The sequence below is a fragment of the Eubalaena glacialis genome, chromosome X (assembly GCF_028564815.1).
Source record: "Eubalaena glacialis isolate mEubGla1 chromosome X, mEubGla1.1.hap2.+ XY, whole genome shotgun sequence".
Taxonomy (NCBI): domain Eukaryota; kingdom Metazoa; phylum Chordata; class Mammalia; order Artiodactyla; family Balaenidae; genus Eubalaena; species Eubalaena glacialis.
Genome location: NC_083736.1, coordinates 106,203,257 through 106,222,580, shown reverse-complemented (window position 1 = coordinate 106,222,580; position 19,324 = coordinate 106,203,257). Strand labels below are relative to the sequence as shown.

At 38.9% G+C, this 19,324-nt stretch overlaps 1 protein-coding gene and 1 pseudogene across 6 annotated transcripts in view; one reads left to right on the top strand and one right to left on the bottom strand.

Annotated features, from left to right (window-relative positions):
* The window catches only part of PLS3 (plastin 3), a 90,599-nt gene that overhangs the window by 52,436 nt on the left and 18,839 nt on the right, over positions 1 to 19,324 (bottom strand). Inside the window, exon 1 of one of the 6 annotated variants that reach the window (XM_061177688.1) lies at positions 8,424 to 8,517. The exons of 3 other annotated variants lie outside the window; for them this stretch is intronic. The gene's annotated coding sequence lies outside the window, so the exon portion shown is untranslated. Of the gene's footprint in view, positions 1 to 8,237; positions 8,341 to 8,423; positions 8,518 to 19,324 lie in introns of those variants that run through there. 2 more of the 6 variants (XM_061177691.1, XM_061177687.1) reach the window with 2 other exon arrangements.
* On the top strand, positions 12,956 to 13,382 carry LOC133081882 (ferritin light chain-like; annotated as a pseudogene).

Below are 19,324 nucleotides of genomic sequence, written 5' to 3'. Positions count from 1 at the left end.
AACCTTGTTTGTTTGTTTTGTCATAAAAGGATATGGTGTACAACTGGGTCTGAATTCAGGGCGTCACCCATAGAGGAATCTTATGCCTATGAAGTCATCCCTAATTACAGAGTTTGACTAACAATACAGCAATTATGAAACCACTCCACTGGCTCCTTTAACTATACTTAAACCCTCAACACAAATCTTTGCTGAGAAAGGTGTACCTACAACTACCTACCAGAAACTATTACTCAAATTCTAAAAGGTATTTGATGGAGATGAGGAAAGGGGGGGGGGGTGCCTGTTTTCATCCCCTAAGGCGATTCACTTTAGGAATGCTGCTGACTAAATAATCTATTTACTAATCTGTGTCATTCAGAACCACGCGGGTCAGGAAGCAGGGCACACAATGGGAAACTTAACCATGGATAATCAAGAGTTGATTACGAATTTTATATTTTTTTCTTGAAGTTGAGAGGAACTAAAAGATAAAAGCAGGGCATATTCACCATAGACATTATCCAGCCACTTGTATGCCAGGTAAACAGAATTGGTAAAGTGAAGCTGATGACTTAAAATCAGAGATTTGGCCACACACACTTAAGCTGGTAGACTCGAATCATGAAGAAGAGAGGGTGGACAAAACATGGAAGAATACATTATTTGTATTTGTGTATTTGTCACCTTCCTCTGTCCAAAACAGGCAGCGCTCTGGAGCAGCCACACTTCACATACCTACCTGTACCAACAGAAACTGCCACCCTGCCTCGTCACTAGTAGGTAAGTCAACAGCACTAGTCTCCAGGTCAGATGGGCGTGCAACACTCTGAGCTAAAGCTCACCCACTCTCACTATGATTACCCAAGCTCTAGTGCCGCGTTTCCAAATGACTTGAGAAGATTTCAACTTGAATGCCTATCATATTCACCCACTTATTCATTTACATTTAAGCCTTAATTGAAGGCTTAATATGTACCAGGCACTGTGTTGGGTGCTGCAGATATAGAGATTTAGGACCCAAAGTCTCCTCTCAAAGACCTTACTGTCCAGCGGGGAGAAAGATGGAAAAACAAAGACATAATATTAATGCCATCATGCTATTCACTGAGTGGTGGGGTGACAGTGGTGGGCTTCAGGAAAAGTTTTCCAGAGAAGGTGACTTTTGAACTTTATCTTAAAACATAAGTAGGGCTTCCTCAGACAGATATCACTGGTAAAGGCATTCCAGGCAGAGAGAAGATGATATTCTAAAGGAAGATGATATTCTAGAGCTGTAGAAAGATAGTGTGGTTGGAGCACTGTGCCTAGGGTTTGAGAGAGACACAATTGGAGCAGAAGGTCAGGGTCTAATTTAGAAGGGCCACACTCAAAATCTGGACTTGACCCTCTGGCCAAGGGAGAAGGAAGGTCAGTGAGGAAAATTCCAGTCAGGAGAGTCTAAGTGTCTACATTTGAACTTATTGCCACATTATTTCTCCCCTTTTCAAATATCTCTCCTGTCAAATCAGGTCTCCTTTTCAACTTCCCTACTTTCCTCAGTCTCCAGGTTTACAAATTTGAGAAGTTTGGCCACAAGAAACAAAGGGAGATTGAAATAAATCACTAAGCTCTCTGGATTCTTCCATCATACCCCTTTATCACCTCATGTCTGGCCTTTTCCAAAGGTCTTTTAGCTGATCTATCTATGGTCCTGTCTCCCTCCAATGTAATCTCTACGCTGCTAACTTCCTGAAGAGCAGATCTAAGGTATATTTCCTACGAAAGCAAGTCCCAACTTTTAAGCACAACATCCTAAGCCCTACACTTTTCTGTATTGATACCTGTCTATCTTTCCAATGTTTCTTCCCATTACACACACTGCACAACCTGGAATCACACTCTTTTCACACCCTATTCCCCAAACAGGCCATGTATTTTCCCACCTCTGTTCCTTCTCCTCTGTGCTTCTCTCCAGTGGAATGCTCTTCACCTGTCTCCTATGTACTTTTCAAAAGCATCTTTGAGAAAGTCTCTTTGGAGTGTCCCCACCTGAGAGAAAAATTCTCTGTTCCCAGGACTCTCACAGAACTGCATGCTTTCTTCTGTTACAGCCAGTGCTGGATCCTTTCAGACAGCTCCAATTTTAAATATCTTACTGTCAGACCATATGTACTAATTTTTGAATGGGAAAGTATAGTCACCACAAGGATAGCATTTAATACTACTATACATAAGCTCTTTGATGGGATGGAAGGGACCGTTTCCCATTCATCTTCATATTCCCAGCCCCTCTCACTGTGCCTACAGAGTAGGTAATATAACTAATTAATATAATAACATATCATTGTAAGTTTATACTATAGCAGCTAACATTCTTGGAGGACCAATTGTTTACATGGACTGTGCTAAATGCTTTATATACATTATGTAAGTTATTTCTCAGCAAAACTCTATGAACCACGTAATATTGTTATTTCCATTTTACAGAAAAGCAAACAGGATTAGAGAAGTTGAGTAACTTGCCCAAAGTCACACGGCTAGAGAGGGGTAGAGCCAGGTCTCAAACCCAACTCCACCTGACACCAAAGTCAGCATTCTCAATCGCTAAGCTGTACTGCATAGCTTCCTCAACCACGGCTTAGGGAATGAATTTATCTCCCCACAGACTATAAACTTATTAAAGTAGAAACACAGCTTACTCATCTCTGTATTCACCACAGCACTTTACGCAGAGACACAATGCATTCTCAGTAAATATCTTGAATCAAAAAAGGTCCACATCTAGTACCCACAACCATTTTGATCATGTCAGTCCCATTTCAGGAAGCTATAATTTCTTATGCCTAAACAGCTGGTCTAAACTTTGCCTGGTATTCCTGGTCCTCTAGTGTTCCTCCTAGTCACATCTAACCAGTTTAACCTTTCAACAACACTCAGAATTAGCTTTTTGATCACAACCATCCTCCTGAACGATACCCGTCCTATGAACTCCTACATCAGCATCTTTTACCCTGCCCCCACTACCTCTTTCCCTCCCTGCTAGTAAGAACTCCCTCTCTCTGTATCTACCGTTCACACTTATAATGCCCTCCGCTTTATTCCTCTTATCTTCTTATCCAAATCCAAACTCATCCTTCAAGTTTCAGCAGAAGCCTCATCCTCTCCCAAACCACATTTCCCAGTGACTCCACACCCCTGCTGATCTTTCTCTTCAACTCCCACAGGATTTAGAATCTTGCCACAAAATTTAGCAATTTAATTATAGACTTCCTCCTATAGTTATATAAGTGGATGTGAGTACAGCCTGGCTGGGACATCCATCATCCTACTAGATTCAGTTCATCTGCCTCCTCCACACAGATCCTCAAACTTGGTCCAAGAGAATAATCTTCCCCAACCAAAGACAACCATTCTTTCACCAACATCACACAAATACTTGTCTAATTACTTGCTCTGCAAGTCTTATTTCAAGATTGTTTGTTTCTCAAGAACAGAGTCTAAACTTCATCTTCCTCTCGGATACTCCCACAATGATAATCCATTGCTGGATGCTGGGTACAGGGGTATGGCTCAAAAAATATTCCAGTTGACTGCAATGTTTTGAGGGTGGTGATAATCTGCAACATGCCCAATATTCAATGATTACTGAAATTATATTAGGGAAGAAACAAGAGCCTAGGGTAGTTGAGTGACTTTGCCCAAGACACAGAGCTGTGCAGCAAATGTAAAATTAAAAAAAAAAAAGAGTATGTGAGAGAGAAGGTAATTAACTACTCTTACCGTAAAAATAAAAACAAAGAGGCTACACACTGCTTTGTGGAAAGAAGGCCCATGCCTATTATACCCTATGGAAGATAATTTAAAAACTCCTAACCAGGAATTCCCTGGCAGTCCAGTGGTTAGGACTCTGTGCTTCCACTGCAGGGGGCACCGGTTCGATCCCTAATCAGGGAACTAAGATCCCGCATGCTGCATGGCACAGCCAAAAAACAAAACAAAACAAAACAAAAACAAAAAAACCTCCTAACAAATGTGACCATCATATTGAGAAATATGAACGGGTGCCAGAAAATGCAGTTCCTTTCAGCTAATTCGTTTTTATTACTTAAAGGAGGGATTCACTTAATCCTTGAACTGAAATCACCAAAATTGTAACTGTGTAAAATATATAGAATATTGGCAACGGGTTCAGTAGATACTATATATTATAGAGTTCTAAAAGTTCTTTCTTCAAAATACTGGTGTTAAGTGAGTACTGACAATAAAACAGGCCATACTTTTTAAAAAGAAGGACATGAATGCTGACCTTCTCTTGTGGCACATTCATTCCTATATATGACATGTTTCTGCTTCCCTGTATTTAATATCCCTTAATTTCAGCCTCTTACATGCTAACTACTGTAAACAACCATTCCCATTGTATCAGTGCTAATAACTTAGTACAAATGTAAGCAAACACTCAAGTAGCAATGTGACGATTTGATTTTGAGTTTAGGATTTCTTTTTTCATACATAAGCCATCACTGTGGTACTCCTAGTTTTTTTAGTGATTAGTTTTTTACCTTACAGCTGATTTTTCTCCAGGGGCAAGCGGCTTGGAGTTTTGTTTGCTTACTTTTAGAAAACTTTCATGGAATCTTGGTAAAGGAGCAACTGTAATAGTTTAAGAGGTTATATGCCTCTTTCTCAATTTAATGATCTGTTGCTCTGAAAGTCACAAGTGAGTCAAACTCTAACTGGTCTCACCTGTGTCACAGGTTTCTAGTCCTGAAAGTTTAGGAAAGGTAAAAGCAGACAGAAGAAGTGGTGAAGGATTTTACTGTTTATTATTCCAGCACCTCAGCATTATTAAAAATTGTTCGTTATAGTCAACGTGGAGAGCAGACTTCTGTGATGAAAGCAACATTCAACACGTAGAACACACTTTACTTAACGAGGTTGTTTTTCAGGCCTAGATCCTCTGGTAATTCTACTTGACATTTCAGCCGCAAATTGGTAAAACTACACAGAGGACATTGATAGATAACCCCCAATAGAACAGACAGTATTTTCCCATGAGGCATTGTTATATATGCTGTTAGGCTGTACAGGATTCGGGACTAGAGAATAAAGCAGCTGGCTGATGGAACACACATCTGGATACATTTAGCAACTATGCTTCTACAATTCATTTAGATGAAAATAATAGGAACACAAAAACATATCATTTTGGTAACATGGCATACCATTTCAGGGACATTTGTGAAATGACCTAAAAAACCTTACTTACTATTTACATGACAAAATACGTTTCAAATTCCAAATCAATTGAGCAATGAACTCTGGAAGGTTCTATCAGTGACTGAAGGCTAACTCTCCCTTTTATCCAACCCCAAGTAGCTGCCTGCCTATAAGTGCAATTTTGCTTTGGATGTACCCCAAAACATTAAGGAGACTTAAACATTAGCTCACTATATTTAATGTGAAGAAGGGATTGCTATCTCCTGCGTGTATGCTGCTCCAACAATGCCCATGGATGCATGAGAGAGGGTGAAGGTTTATTAAGAAGGGCAAGGGAGCAGAGGCGGCTGTTATTTGCCAAGTAATGCGCACAGAGTTAAACTAAGCTATCTTAGCCCTCTTCCTACTTCCCTAATACCTACAACCAATTAAACCACCTCAGATGTTCTGTCTGTGTTGTTTTAAAGGAGATGCAGCATAGGGTTCTGGCTGCTAACCAGTGACGCCCCTTCCCCAATTCCGGTAGCTCCCCACCCCCCAGCGTGTCCGACCATCTACTTCTCTATCTCCTCCACTAGGCTGTGAGCTCCTTGAAAGCAGGGCTGGTACCTTATTTGACTTTGTATCTTGGCTCACAATAAGCCCCTACTAAATGTTTGTTGAATGAACTGATGTTCGTAAGTAGGGAAAGTGAACAGACTTAAACATACTGCAGGCTAAGTAGTTGTCACGCGTGGTTTTCAACATGCATACTCTATAGAGAAAGCTGGGAACAAAATAGTCAAGACATAATAATGTTCCCACATTCTTCACAGGCACTTGGCCTGTTAGCATGCTTTAACTATCTACTGTTCTTTAATACTTCAAGATACTACAAAACTCTTCAAGATGTTTGCAACCTGTTCTTTGAATTTAGCTGAAGGTCAAACAAAGTTTTTTTTTTTTCTTTAAGAAACAGTTTTTACTTGGCAACAATTTTGGCAATCAAGCAGCACATTTCACCTTTACAATAATATACATCACGCACACATCATGTTTTGACAAACCTGCAATTTATAGATAAATGTATCATTTAGAAATAAATGTAAATTGCTGCAAACTAAAGCTGTACTTAAACTTTTTATTATGAAAATTTTCAATGTATACAAAAGAGAAAATGGTACAGCAAACACCCATAATCCCATCATCCAGATTCTACATTTATCAGATTTATCAGGATTTCCCCACTGATTCTCTCTTCCTGTCCTCTTTCTTCTTTTCCCCTGCTTCCTCCCTCCCTCCCTTCTCGACCCCCCTTCCCCCTCTCCCTCTCCCCCACCCCTCTCTCTCCCCCCCACCTCCTGAATTATTGTAAAGCAAACCCCAGACATCCCATGAGTGATTTCACCCTACTTAGCTATTAAATGAGTTCATTTCCTGGAAACACCTCTATTCTGTTCTAGGATCTAGCATAAGCTAGATTCTAATTGATCTTTTTTTCAAGTACCAATATCTATGAGTCACTTAAACCCCAAAGGGTGTCCAATCCTGTGTCATTTCCTGGAGGAATATCAAATACTTCCATTTTAAGTAAAAGTTTACTTTCCTCTTTTTGTCTTAATAAAGATAAGATCTTTAAGCAATGGCTATTTTAAAATAAGTTAATAATTTTTCCCATAGAAACATTCACATCAATTAAGTCAGATTGAAGACATTCTTTAAATTCTTGCTAGACAAGAGTTTTGTAGATATTTAATATACATCTTAACCATATTCTAAAAGCCCCCTTTCCTGTTATGAAGAATACTATATCAAACCCAAAGACACAACAAAGTTATACCTCTACTTCCCCATCTTTACAAAGCTAAGAAGTATTAACTCCTTGGATTGAAATAGCACATTCTTCTTTTAAAAGGTCCAATCCCTTTATTTCCTAAGTAAACTCTGACACTTTCCAAAAATATCTGAATAATTTATGAAAAAAACATATCTGCTGCTAATGAAATTAATTAACCTTCACACCTGAGGAGTATTTCCATTCTCCTTTCCTGTGAAAAATAACACGGAAGCCAAGGGCAACCTTCAGGTACATATCTCTCACAAGGCAAGATCAGGCCAGTTAACTCAAGACAAAATATTATGATGTACAACTCAGAAATCACTAGAGATAAAATTTCAGCTTAGACTTTGAGCTAAGCTGGAAGTTTATCTATTAGTCACTAAAATGGCCTCCTGCAGTGTAACATACCCTGCTTATATGTTCTCAAATACGGTACTTGTTAATTGAGAAAACTAGACTCCTTTGTTTCATACTTCACTTTTTACCTCATACGGGTGTAGTTAAGTACAACTAATTTGAGAGGTTACCCTTGATTCGGAGTCGAGATTTATATAATCAGCTATATTGAAATAGGAGAAATAAAACATACGATCACTATGTGATAGAAAACTCTGGTGAGTTTGTGAGCATCAGAAATCACTATCACTACCATATTATACTAACACCACCAAAATCTCATCACCAATGATTTTCATGTATTTTGGAAAGTATGAATAAACATCAGGACAACTCTTTGTCATAAGTTATTTTGTAAGAGTAGAATATCAATCGGTTTGCCATATTCTGTCATACAGCTACCCTCAACTTCTATTTCACAGAATTTTGAAAAACCATTTAACAGGGATCAAAAGTATTTGAAATTCCATTCCCCTTCGCCCCATCCCCCAGATATAAAGTAAGAGTTTCTGTCATTTAAACCTTTGGCACCTGACTTGATAGATACAGCTATATAATTAGGATTACAAAACCAATTTTTAAAAAGTACAAAGTCCCTAAAATATTCCCCAAATAAAGAAAAGACAATATATAGAGAGAGTACAAGTCAGATTCTAAGCTTCAAAATTTTCTCTTAAAACAAATTTGCTTCTACTTGAATACATAAGATTTAGAAAGCGTCTCCAAATGTGTAACTACCCAAACACATAATAAGGATTTCGAGATGTTTAAAGTAAATTTCTGCTTAAATATTCCATAATATAAAAGTTAGAGCCTAACGAAATAATATTAAAATCGTTACCCTTCTGGGATGAGAGCAAACCTGTTGTTTCTTTCTCGCAGCACTAAACAGAAGGAACCTCCCACGCCCAGAACGCCAATCTGGAAACCCAACATTCTTCTTACAATTGCAACTTTAGAGAGCAAGTCATAACACTTCCTGCTAGAGAGAGAGAGCACCCTGACACAGCAATGATACAATACTTACGAATCCCCTTCCTGTCAGCCTCACAGTATTTTGCCAAGTATTAACAAATTCGAACTTCACAACATTTAGAGAAAAGTGAATTTTTTCATTCCAGCTCCACTGAAATCATGCAAGAACACAAGGGAATTTAAAGTTGGTTCAGGTCAAATAGCTACAACCCACATACCTATTTAAAGTTTGAACATTAGCCAAGTAACCTGCTTATTTTAGAACACATGGAACCAGCTTCTCCCCAGAGGCCAAGTCACTCGTCCATAGGAAAGTGCATTACTTAGAAAGGCAAATTAACTGTCCCAGACCACTTAAGTTCTATTATTCATCTCGATCCATACTTACTCACGTCTTCATACAACACTTACACTCCATGTGCTAGGTGTCAGAGCATTAACTGAGTATCTATATCTTGTTTTCTGTTGAATACATAAGCTGTTAAGTGTAGGAACTATATTTTCTACCAGCCTAGCATACAGGAACGAAGCCAATACTTGCTGAACTGAATTTTCTATTGAGAGGCAGTACTGCTGAGTAGTTTAGAGTTCTGGAGCCAGACTGGGTTCAAATCCTGTCTCCACAATTTTCTAGGTTGTCTTTGGACAAACTGCTTAAGCTCTTGTGCCTGTTTTCTCATCCAGGGATGATAATAGTAACTACATCACACAAATTTTCAATAATAAGAATATAGCAGTTAACACATACTTAGTGCTTACAATTTGCCAGGCTATGATCTAAAATTTGAATGCACATTAAATCATTTAAGCATCACAACAATGTTATGCTATATTCTTATTATTGAAATTTGTTTTTTAACTGGTCTAGCAATTCTAATCAGTTAATTGTTAAATGAAGCAACTGGTTAGCTGAGTTCTCGCCCTTTATGGGAGAGAACAATAAATCAATAGGAGTACTGTGCTAGGCTCAGGAGACCATTTCTAATACTGACATAGGGCAAGTCAATCATTTGAAAGGAAATGGAGTGCAATGGGAGCATCAGGGTCTTAGGAATCTGACTGACTTCCAAGTCTGTGTGACCTTGAACACATCACTTAGCTTCTCTGAGCCCCAGGTTCCTATCTATAAAAGTGGAACTAATTCCACATACTTCAGAGGGTTGCGATGATGATTAAGTGAGATAAATGCATAAAAGGGTCTGGCTCCAGCAAGGTGCTCAGTAAGTGGCGGCCATTGTTATAATCTGTCTGGGATATAATATGCATAATACCATCTGCTCTACCCACCTAATCTGCTCTACCTACCTAATAAGTATGAAAGTGAGATAATAGATCCTCCAGTTCTTTATAAATAATATAAAACAAAGTGAAGCATTTTATGCTAACATTGAAATCTCAGAATAAGGAGGCGACTCACATTGCAGTCACCTGTAAAAAGGATCAGGACAGCCCACATCAGGAGGCAGAGTGTTCTCCTGTCCTCATCACTAACCACCATTAGCAGACGCTGGATTACATTTTGTCTCCTTAATGGAAGCACTTTATTTCATCAATCACAAAAACTGCATGAACCATCAAAAGGCAACACAATCCCGAACAGAAGGAATAGAGCGTCAGGAGTCAGAGGACGTGTTTTTCCACCTGTTTTCATTGCTGACTCACTATGTGAAGCCTCTTCAACTTTCCCGAGTCTCAGTTTCACCATCTGTGAAACAAGCATAGCACTAGCTGCCTGTGGCCAGTCAGGGAATATGTGGGGTAGTAAGGAACACTCAAGCACCTTGAGCTAACTGGAAGAAAGGGTATATGTGTATGTATTATCATGCATTTCCAGGGAAAACTGGGGCACAGGCAATTGCCTCCGGTAAGAAGACAGTATCAGCGACAGGCCAGCAATGTTGAGTTTCCCCAGCCTTACTTTTCTTTAGCCACACTTGTCACTTCACAACACTTAGATGGGTCTGTCCCAAGTGCTATTAAATTAACTTCCTCGCGCTTCCCTGGTGGCACAGTGGTTAAGAATCCGCCTGCCAATGCGGGGGACACGGGTTTGAGCCCTGGTCCGGAAAGATCCCACATGCCGTGGAGCAACTAAGCCCGTGTGCCACAACTACTGATCCTGCACTCTAGAGCCCACGAGCCACAACTACTGAGCCCGCGTGCCACAACTACTGAAGCCCGCGTGCCTAGAGCCTGTGCTCTGCAACAAGAGAAGCCACGGCAGTGAGAAGCCCATACACCGCAACAAAGGGTAGCCCCCGCTCGCCGCAACGAAGACCCAATGCAGCCAAAAATTAACTTCCTCAATGATCATGCTACCCAGAAACAGCTTCCTTGTCTTTCCCTTTCTTGGTCATCTGGAATGTATATGCTTTCTAGCTTTCTGAACTCTAAGGCTAATCTTTGATCACAGTGAAATCTGTCAACACCCAGTTGTTGATTTTAAAGTCTATTCACCATAACATGATAGAATTCACTTCAACTGCAAAATATTGTGGTGAAAGTTCTAGGAATGGATACTCCCTTTAAAAATGGACATCTTCTACCTAGTAAATACCAGGACATTTCCTAAAAGACTGTTGTATCACATCAGTAGTTCAGCCAGTTTTGGCCTGCGGCCCATTCTGTAACCTTCTAAATGTCTCATCATATGACGTATGTGCAGGTGTGCAGGGCCAAGGGGGGGGTATTGGCGTTTGTGTATGTGCATGTGTGCGAGTATGTGTGTGAACAGCATCTCTGTTTTTACTACGGGTAATGAAAATTGCTTTGGGAACAGAAGATGGTGGCAAGGGTTATGTAATCCATTGCACATTTTTATAAGCAGGCCACGGAATGAAAACAACTTTTACATTCCAAATTCATCATGATGAATGCTGGGGAAAGTCAATAGAAACCAACCTATGTTTTATCTGTACACGTAAAGCGCACAAGCTCTCACTCTCTCTCAAATGTTACAAACAAATCCATAAAGTTAAAAATTCACACACGCACCTGTGGACACATACACCCTTCAGGGTGGGAAGGAAGGAAAGAGGCACACCCAAAGCTGCATGAGAATTTCATAGACGTATGGGTGTAATCTGCAGTTAGGACACAAGACCTAGGCATAGTATTTTTAAAGTCTCTTGCAACTTTCATTCAAACATCATCCTCTCCCCACCACACCCAGTACGGGTTATATTCTTTCCATGTGTGACACGTACAATGGAGGCCTCTCCCACTGTGCTTAATGCCACACCTCAATAACACTGATCTATCATCCTTTAATGGAACAGGATTTTACCCATCTTCATGACTTATAAAGTAAACAAACAAATAACACTCACAGTGAGTGAAACATCAAAGCAAAGGGATCTAACATAAAACAGGTACCAAATTCACGCAGAGGATATTGCTACTGTAATTTTGGGCTATATTGGAAAGTTTAGGAAATTTATGCCAGGAACAGTATTAGGTGCACAAACTTCCTGTTGCGTGGCTGTGTCAGTTTTAACAATCAAGTAGATCTGGTTTACGTGATGATTGGGGGGGTGGGTAAATAAGCCACAAGAACATTTTAATTTCAATATTCCAAGGGCTGTCTCCCCAACAGTAAATATTTGTGAGCTCTGTTTTTACATAACAAAGTAATCAACCTTTTAAAACAGGATGTCTTATTATATATTAAATTATATACCTTGTCCTAATGCCCTAAAACAAAAGGCTGAAATAAATAGAAGGATTTAAAGCATGGGCCCTCCAAAAATTATCAGTTGAACTACACATGGGATAAGGAAGTGATTTGGAAGACATCTGTGGTGACTATATACAGTTAACAACACTGAACTGCATATTTCAAAGTTGCTAAGAGAGTAAATCTTAAAAGTTCTCATCACAAGAATAAAAAAGTAACTGTGGGGTGGTGGATGTTAACTAGACTTATTGTAGTAATCATTTCATAATACATACATATATTAAATCACCTCGTACACCTTAAACTAATACAATGTTATATGTCAATTATATCTCAATGAAACTGGGAGGGAGACATCTGTGTTCTGTTCATAGCTAATAAAATCATACAAAGAAATAACTCATATGCTCTACACCTTCCTATCCTGAGGGTCTCTCATTCAAAAAAAGGATAGGGAAGGAAAAGAAACAAACAAAAAAACCCAACAAACCAGCAGCTCCTAAACTTTTTGGCCTCAGGACCTGAGGACCCCAAAAAGCTTTTTGATATGTGGGTTAGATCAGTGTCTTTATAATATTAGAAATTACAACTAGGACATTTTAAAGATATTTATTTAAAAAAAAAACTAAACCCACCTCATGCTAATATAAGTAACATTTAAAAATGAAAACTATATTTTAAAAAAATTTAGTGGGAAGAGGCAGGGCACGCCTCGGTCCTCCGGATGTCTCTTGCTTCAACAGTGTTTGAATGGAACAGACCCAGGGACGCCCCCTTTTCCAGCCTCCAATCACCCTGGAACCTCTTTTCCAGTCGCATCCTTAGGAACCAACCACTCTGCCGTCCTCGGCCTCCGAAACCAGCCAACACCGTTTTTTTGGAGCTTAGCTCCTTACTGCTGATCAACCATGAGCTCCCAGATTCGTCATTATTATTCCACCCAGGTGGAGGCAGCTGTCAACCACAGGGGTCCTCCTACACCTACCTCTCTCTGGGCTTCTATTTCTACCGCGATGATGTGGCTCTGGAGGACGTGGGCCACTTCTTTTGTGAGTCCACCATGGAGAAGGGCAAGGGCGCCCAGCGTCTCTTGAAGATGCAAAACCAGCAAAGCGGCTGTGCCCTCTTCCAGGAGCGCAGAAGCCGTCCCAAGATGAATGGGGTAAAACTCTGGACAATAAGGAAGCTGCCACGGCCCTGGAGAAGAACCTGAGCCAGGCCCTTGTGGACCTGCACCCCTGGGCTCTGGCCGCGCAGACACCCACCCGTGACTTCCTGGAGACCCGCTTCCTGGAGGAGCAGCTGAAACTCATCAAGCAGATGGCGACCACCTGACTGACCCCACCTCCCACTGGCGCAGGCTGCCGCCGGGGTTGGAGTGGGGGGCTGAGCCAGTAGCTCTTCCAAAGGCTCACCCTCAAGTACGACGGGGGCCTCTGGAGCCCAGCGGCCTTTGAGGGGCCCCTCTGCATCCCTCTGGTGTCAGGGCTTCTGCCTGAGCCCCTCTCTGCAGCCACTAGGCAGCTTTTTGACCACCCTGGGGCCCTCACCTGAGCCGTGGGCCAAATGGAAACAAAGGTTTTTGCAGAAAAAAAAAAAATAGAAGAGTATATTGTTTACATCTTTGTTTAACTAAATACAGTGACAGCTGGATTTTCATATCTGCTTCTGCATTGTCTGTTGCAATATGTTGTTTTGATTCAAGTATATGAAGAAAACATGGCCTCCCACAGATACGTTGTTTGGAAAAAGGAAGTATTTTAGGAGCCTTTTCGGATAATTATGGATATTCTTCTTTAAAATACCACGCCAAAACTGGGTAAGTGCTAGTTTCTTAAATAGTTGTTGCAGTGTGGAATCTGATATCAGATCAATGACGTTTTCATACTCTGTTACGTTAAAATCCATTGGTCTATCTTGCACTTTAAATGGACCTTTTACCCATGCTTGATTTCAGAACATCATGCACTGATCATATGGAACAATATTGTTTGACTAGTACAGATCTGTTGTCACACTTCATTTTACAATATCTAACAAATCACTTCCATTAAAAACACCACCAACCTCAGTAGAAAAGTCTAAGTATTGATGCATGGTGGCTGACGCAAGTTTTCAAGAATTTGAATTTTTGCTTGAAATCTCTAACTTTATCATTGGCAACAAATACTCTCAGCCGTTTTCCTTGCAGTGACTAGCACACTTGATTCACTTTTGATAACATATCTGCCAAATATTCAGGTCTGAATTATCAGTTAATACGTCATTTGCTCTTTCGAGTAAAAATGGTTTTCTATTTTCTAAAAGTGCAGCTAGTTTAGCTTGCAAATCAAAAAACTGCACAAGTGCTTTTCCTCAAGACAATCACTGTAAATCCATATGCAGCAGAAATGTTTGTTATGTACTTCCCATTTCATCACACAGAATATTGAAAAGATGTATACCCAAGAGTTGAGATTTAATAAAATTAATTTTTCCTACTTAATCAAGGACATTCATTAATGAACTGCATGTTATAGGTCTTTTTCTAACAGGAAGGGTATGGTGTTGAATACAAAGACTACTAATACAGTGTGGGGCTAAGGCACTAGCAGTTTTACCCACCATTGCTTCTGTCAGTACAGTGAAAAAGCAAAGAACATCTTAGTGTTATTATACAAGTAATTTTGATCTCCAAGGGACTATGTGGTAATATTTATGATGGAGTCATCTAATTTTAGAGAGACAAAAAACATAAGGTCCACAGGTTTTTAACAAGAAATTTCAAAACTGAGAATGCAATTACCAGAATAGGTTTTAACGTGAGTTCTGTTCTGTTGAACTGTGAAAAGAAAAATTAATTGATTAATATCAATTCTGAGGGGACCAATCTACAGGTTATTTACTCCAAAGAACATTTTGCAGAATCAGGTTCATGTCCATGAGATGGGAATTTATCATGATAGTGTAGTTTTTAGAAACTTTTAATACATTTTTTAAAAGATTAAGAAAGACAATATATTTGTTATAAAACTACTTAAAAATATCCAGTTCATATGTAGCAAATCAGATTTTTCTTCTGATAATCAGTAAGAGTTTCCTTCTCTGATACTAGAAAAGAAAGGCTTTGAAAGTTAGACTCTGTATGAAATGCAGAATTATTACTATTTTAAAATATTAAAAATGAAGTGAACTATAGTATTTATGTGTAAAATAATATGCGGGTTATTTGAAAGCAAATCCCAAACAACAAAAAAGGGGAGAGGAAAGATGAAATATAAGAACATCAAATACTGATAAACTGTTGAAACTGTGGGGGGTTCCTTATGCTATTTTACTTTGTATGTTTGAAATTTTCCATAAAAATAAGCTTTTAAAAATTCCATGAGCTTAGAAAAAAGTATTTTGTATTTTGGAAAGCAAAAATAAAATTCCTGGCTCATATTCATTCATTACACGAACACTGAATGAACATCCACTCTGTAAAAGGCACTGTACTTAGATGGCATCAGGAAATAGAAAGATTTATGAAATATGCCTTTTACATTCAAGGAGCTCAGAGTGTCTGTGTCCATATATGTAATTGATTCCCTAAAATGGGTATAATGCCTCCACTATGACCATTCTAAGGGGTACTTATACTATTACAAAGCACAGCTTGAGCCAACTGAACTGCAAATCAGGATAATGCAATTTTAAGGAAAAAAAAAGGAAAATGGCATGAAAAGAAAATACAAAAAGGAAACTTAAAAAATAAGAAAGGAGACTCTCTTTGGTTTTCCTCTATAAAAGGAAACCAACAAAAGATGTGAGCAAATATGGGCATGACCACATCATTTTTCCACCACAACCCCATCATCTTATTTTACTTCAGGACAGGAACCATCATGTCATCTCCTTTGAGTCAGCTCTTGTACTACTCACATAGGCAAAAATAACTGAGCAATACATTCACTTTCCATGGTGAACATTAAATACATTAAGTATTCTATAATTCTTCCAATGAAAGAAGACAGCAGTTACAGATTCCATATTTTAATTTTCAGGGCTACTATGTCCATTCACACCGCCCGCCCCCCCCCATATAAATTAAGACCATCCTAGAGAATAAATCCATAAGTTAAATCAGTAACATTCCTCAGTTACTCAAGGGGTCTAATTATAACACTGATAAATGAAAAATAAAAGTGAGAATCAAAAAAATCAAACATTTACTTTAACTATCATCTTCCAGCTTATTGCCATATATTCCAAACAAATTATCAATTTTTCCCTATTCAAACTGCAGGTAAAATGTGCAAGAGTTCTCAAAACTCATTCAATGTAGGTCTTTAAAAGCTGAGTGATAGATTAAAGGATTTAAAATTGCTCCATTGTTTTCATCTTTAATATTTATTAAGCTCTATGAGGGCAGTGATTTGTCTTTTCACCAATCTATCTCAAGCATCTAGAACAGTGCCTGGCACACAGTAGGCAGGCAATAAGTATCTGTTAAGGAGGGTGGGGGCGGGGGGATTGGATGAAAGCAATCAAAAGGTACAAACTTCCAGCTGTAAGATAAATAAGTACTAGGGATGTAATGTACAATATGAGAAATTAACACTGCTGTATGTTATATATGAAAGTTAAGAGAGCAAATCCTAAGAGTCCTCATCACAAGGAAAAAAATTTTTTTCTTTCTCTTTTATTTTGTATCTATATGAGATGATGGATATTCACTAAACTTACTGTGATAATCATTTCATGATGTATGTAAGTCTAATCATTATACTGTACACCTTAATGCTGTACGTCAATTATGTCTCAACAAAATGGAAGAAAAAAATTCAGGAACAAATATTTACTTTCAAATGAAAAAAAGTATCTGTTAAATAAATTTGTGATAATAACATTGCATGCTAAAGGAATTAAACTCACTGTCATGTGCTATAGTGGTTTATTACATAATAAAGAATAAACTTTTAGCACTTTTAATGCAAATCACATAAATAAACATAAAAGACATCTACTCTTGTCCCATTGGGTAACCCTACAAAATAGGGTGATTCCTAAGAGGTAATCCAGACAAAGAAACGGTAGGTTATATCTTTCTAGTGGCACCGAATCCATGATCATATTTGGCAGCTGAATGATTTTCTAATTCTCCACTTTCCGAAAATAAAGGCATTTCAGAGAAAAGTGGAATGGAAGGTATAAAGAACTCTGAATTTTATCAAGTTTTCCTTCAAAATTGCCACACACACAAAAAAGAAAAATCGCACTTAAGCTGTCAAGATCTCAATGCTTTAGCTTTCTTAACTTTAAAACGACTACTTTTTGACCTCACAAGGAATCACAAAACCTTCAAAAGAAACAGCCGCTTCAGCATTTCCTGCCTGTCTGCCCTAGTCCAAGATTAACCTTGTCAGTTTTTAGGAAGACTTATAAAACTCCCTTAAATGACTAATTCAGATGAAGTAGTAACATGAAGCCACAGTTTTTATAAGACGCTGGTTTCTACTTGTTACCAGATGTTGCCATCACTTCAAAGTGTTAAATGCATTCATGAAGAGGTTCAGATATATTTGCATGTGGAATATTTTCTGACTTCTGCTATTATTGTGAAGACAGAGGAAAACTGTTGCCTTGTTGTCTAATAAAACATCTTTAAGGTTGCCAATATTCACTTCAAGAATCACCAAGTACTCTGTCGGTCTAATTCTTCCGTGTAATTCTTGCAAGCACATATATATATAAACACTTTCAAAACACACCCCAGGGACTTCCCTGGCGGCGCGGTGGTTAAGAATCTGCCTGCCAATGCAGGGGACACGGGTTCGAGCCCTGGTCCGGGAAGATCCCACCTGCCGCAGAGCAACTAAGCCCGTGCGCTACAACTACTGAGCCTGCGCTCTAGAGCCCGCGAGCCACAACTACTGAGCCCGCGAGCCACAACTACTGAAGCCCACGCGCCTAGAGCCCGTGCTCCCCAACAAGAGAAGCCACCACAATGAGAAGCCCGTGCACCGCGACAAAGAGTAGCCCCCGCTCGCCGCAACTAGAGAAAGCCCACGTGCATCAACGAAGACCCAACGCAGCCAAAAATAAATAAATAAATTTAAAAAAACAAAAAAAAAACACACCACAAATTAATTCCATTTCTTTGGGAGCTTGTCATGAAACAGCCCACTTAAAGATCTAGCTGAAAAATCCAAATGTGTGTGTGTTTGTGTGTATGTGTATACTTTTGGAGTTGCTTTTTTAGACAAACAGTAAACAGTCAACAGCTTCACATAGTTCAGGGTTCCTTTGCCAGGATAACTCAACAATTGCACTAGGTTTTCCGCTTCTACCCATTCTTCTCTGGTTATGTTAATTTCTTTGGTTATGTTGCCATTGGGGTTTTATTAGGTTAATTAAAAATGTTTTTTAATCTCCAGAGAGAGTTTAACGCAACAACAATGGTTGCTATTTTCTACACATAATGGTCATTGTTAAGTTTTGGCCCAACACAGCATCCTGAATACAATGTAGATTTATCCTTAAGATTGGCTGCAAAAATACTGTGGTCTCACACAGTGTTATGTGCCCTTTCTATTCAAATGTCTGGGAGATACCCCATAACTCTTATTTTTGCTGATACCCTGATTGTATTTCTCTGAGGATGGAGTTGAATCCATAAACATAACACTAATGCTGGCTCAGATTTCTAGACACTGAATTGTAACTGACCAGTCTTGCTTGCTCAGTATTTTATTTGGCAATCTGTTAACCTGGTACAGCTAAAAAGTCTCATAATTAATTCTGCCACAAATCAAACAACTTTTGTGGCCTTCGCTTGCTAAAAATCATATTGTTAGCAAAAAGTCATCCATGCAAGAGCAACTTCTTCCTTCTCCCAGTTTATCCCTCTCCCTGGTACTCTTACCTCAGAAATTGGCTAAGCCATTAGCAGGGTTCTTTTGATGGGGTAGACTATGGTAGGCTCACTGGCTCTGAGAATTCACTGCTTTAGAGAATGAGCTTTTAAAAGTCTCTCATTAGACCAAATACAAAAATGCAGATAAGCTATATGTGAAGAAAGAAGTTGGAATATCTGTTTGATGAGTACCATTATACTGCATTCTTCCTTAAGTTACACTTTTTTTCCATCACAGGATAGGTTTTGCTGTAGCTGTGACTATTAACCTAAACAAAGTTAGGAGTAGATGGGGAAGAAACAAATCACTGATATTAGTGGTAGTAAATTTTTTTTCAGTATTAATTCTGTATTTAAATGGATTCAATGATCATCATACATCCTTTTACCAAGGCTCCTC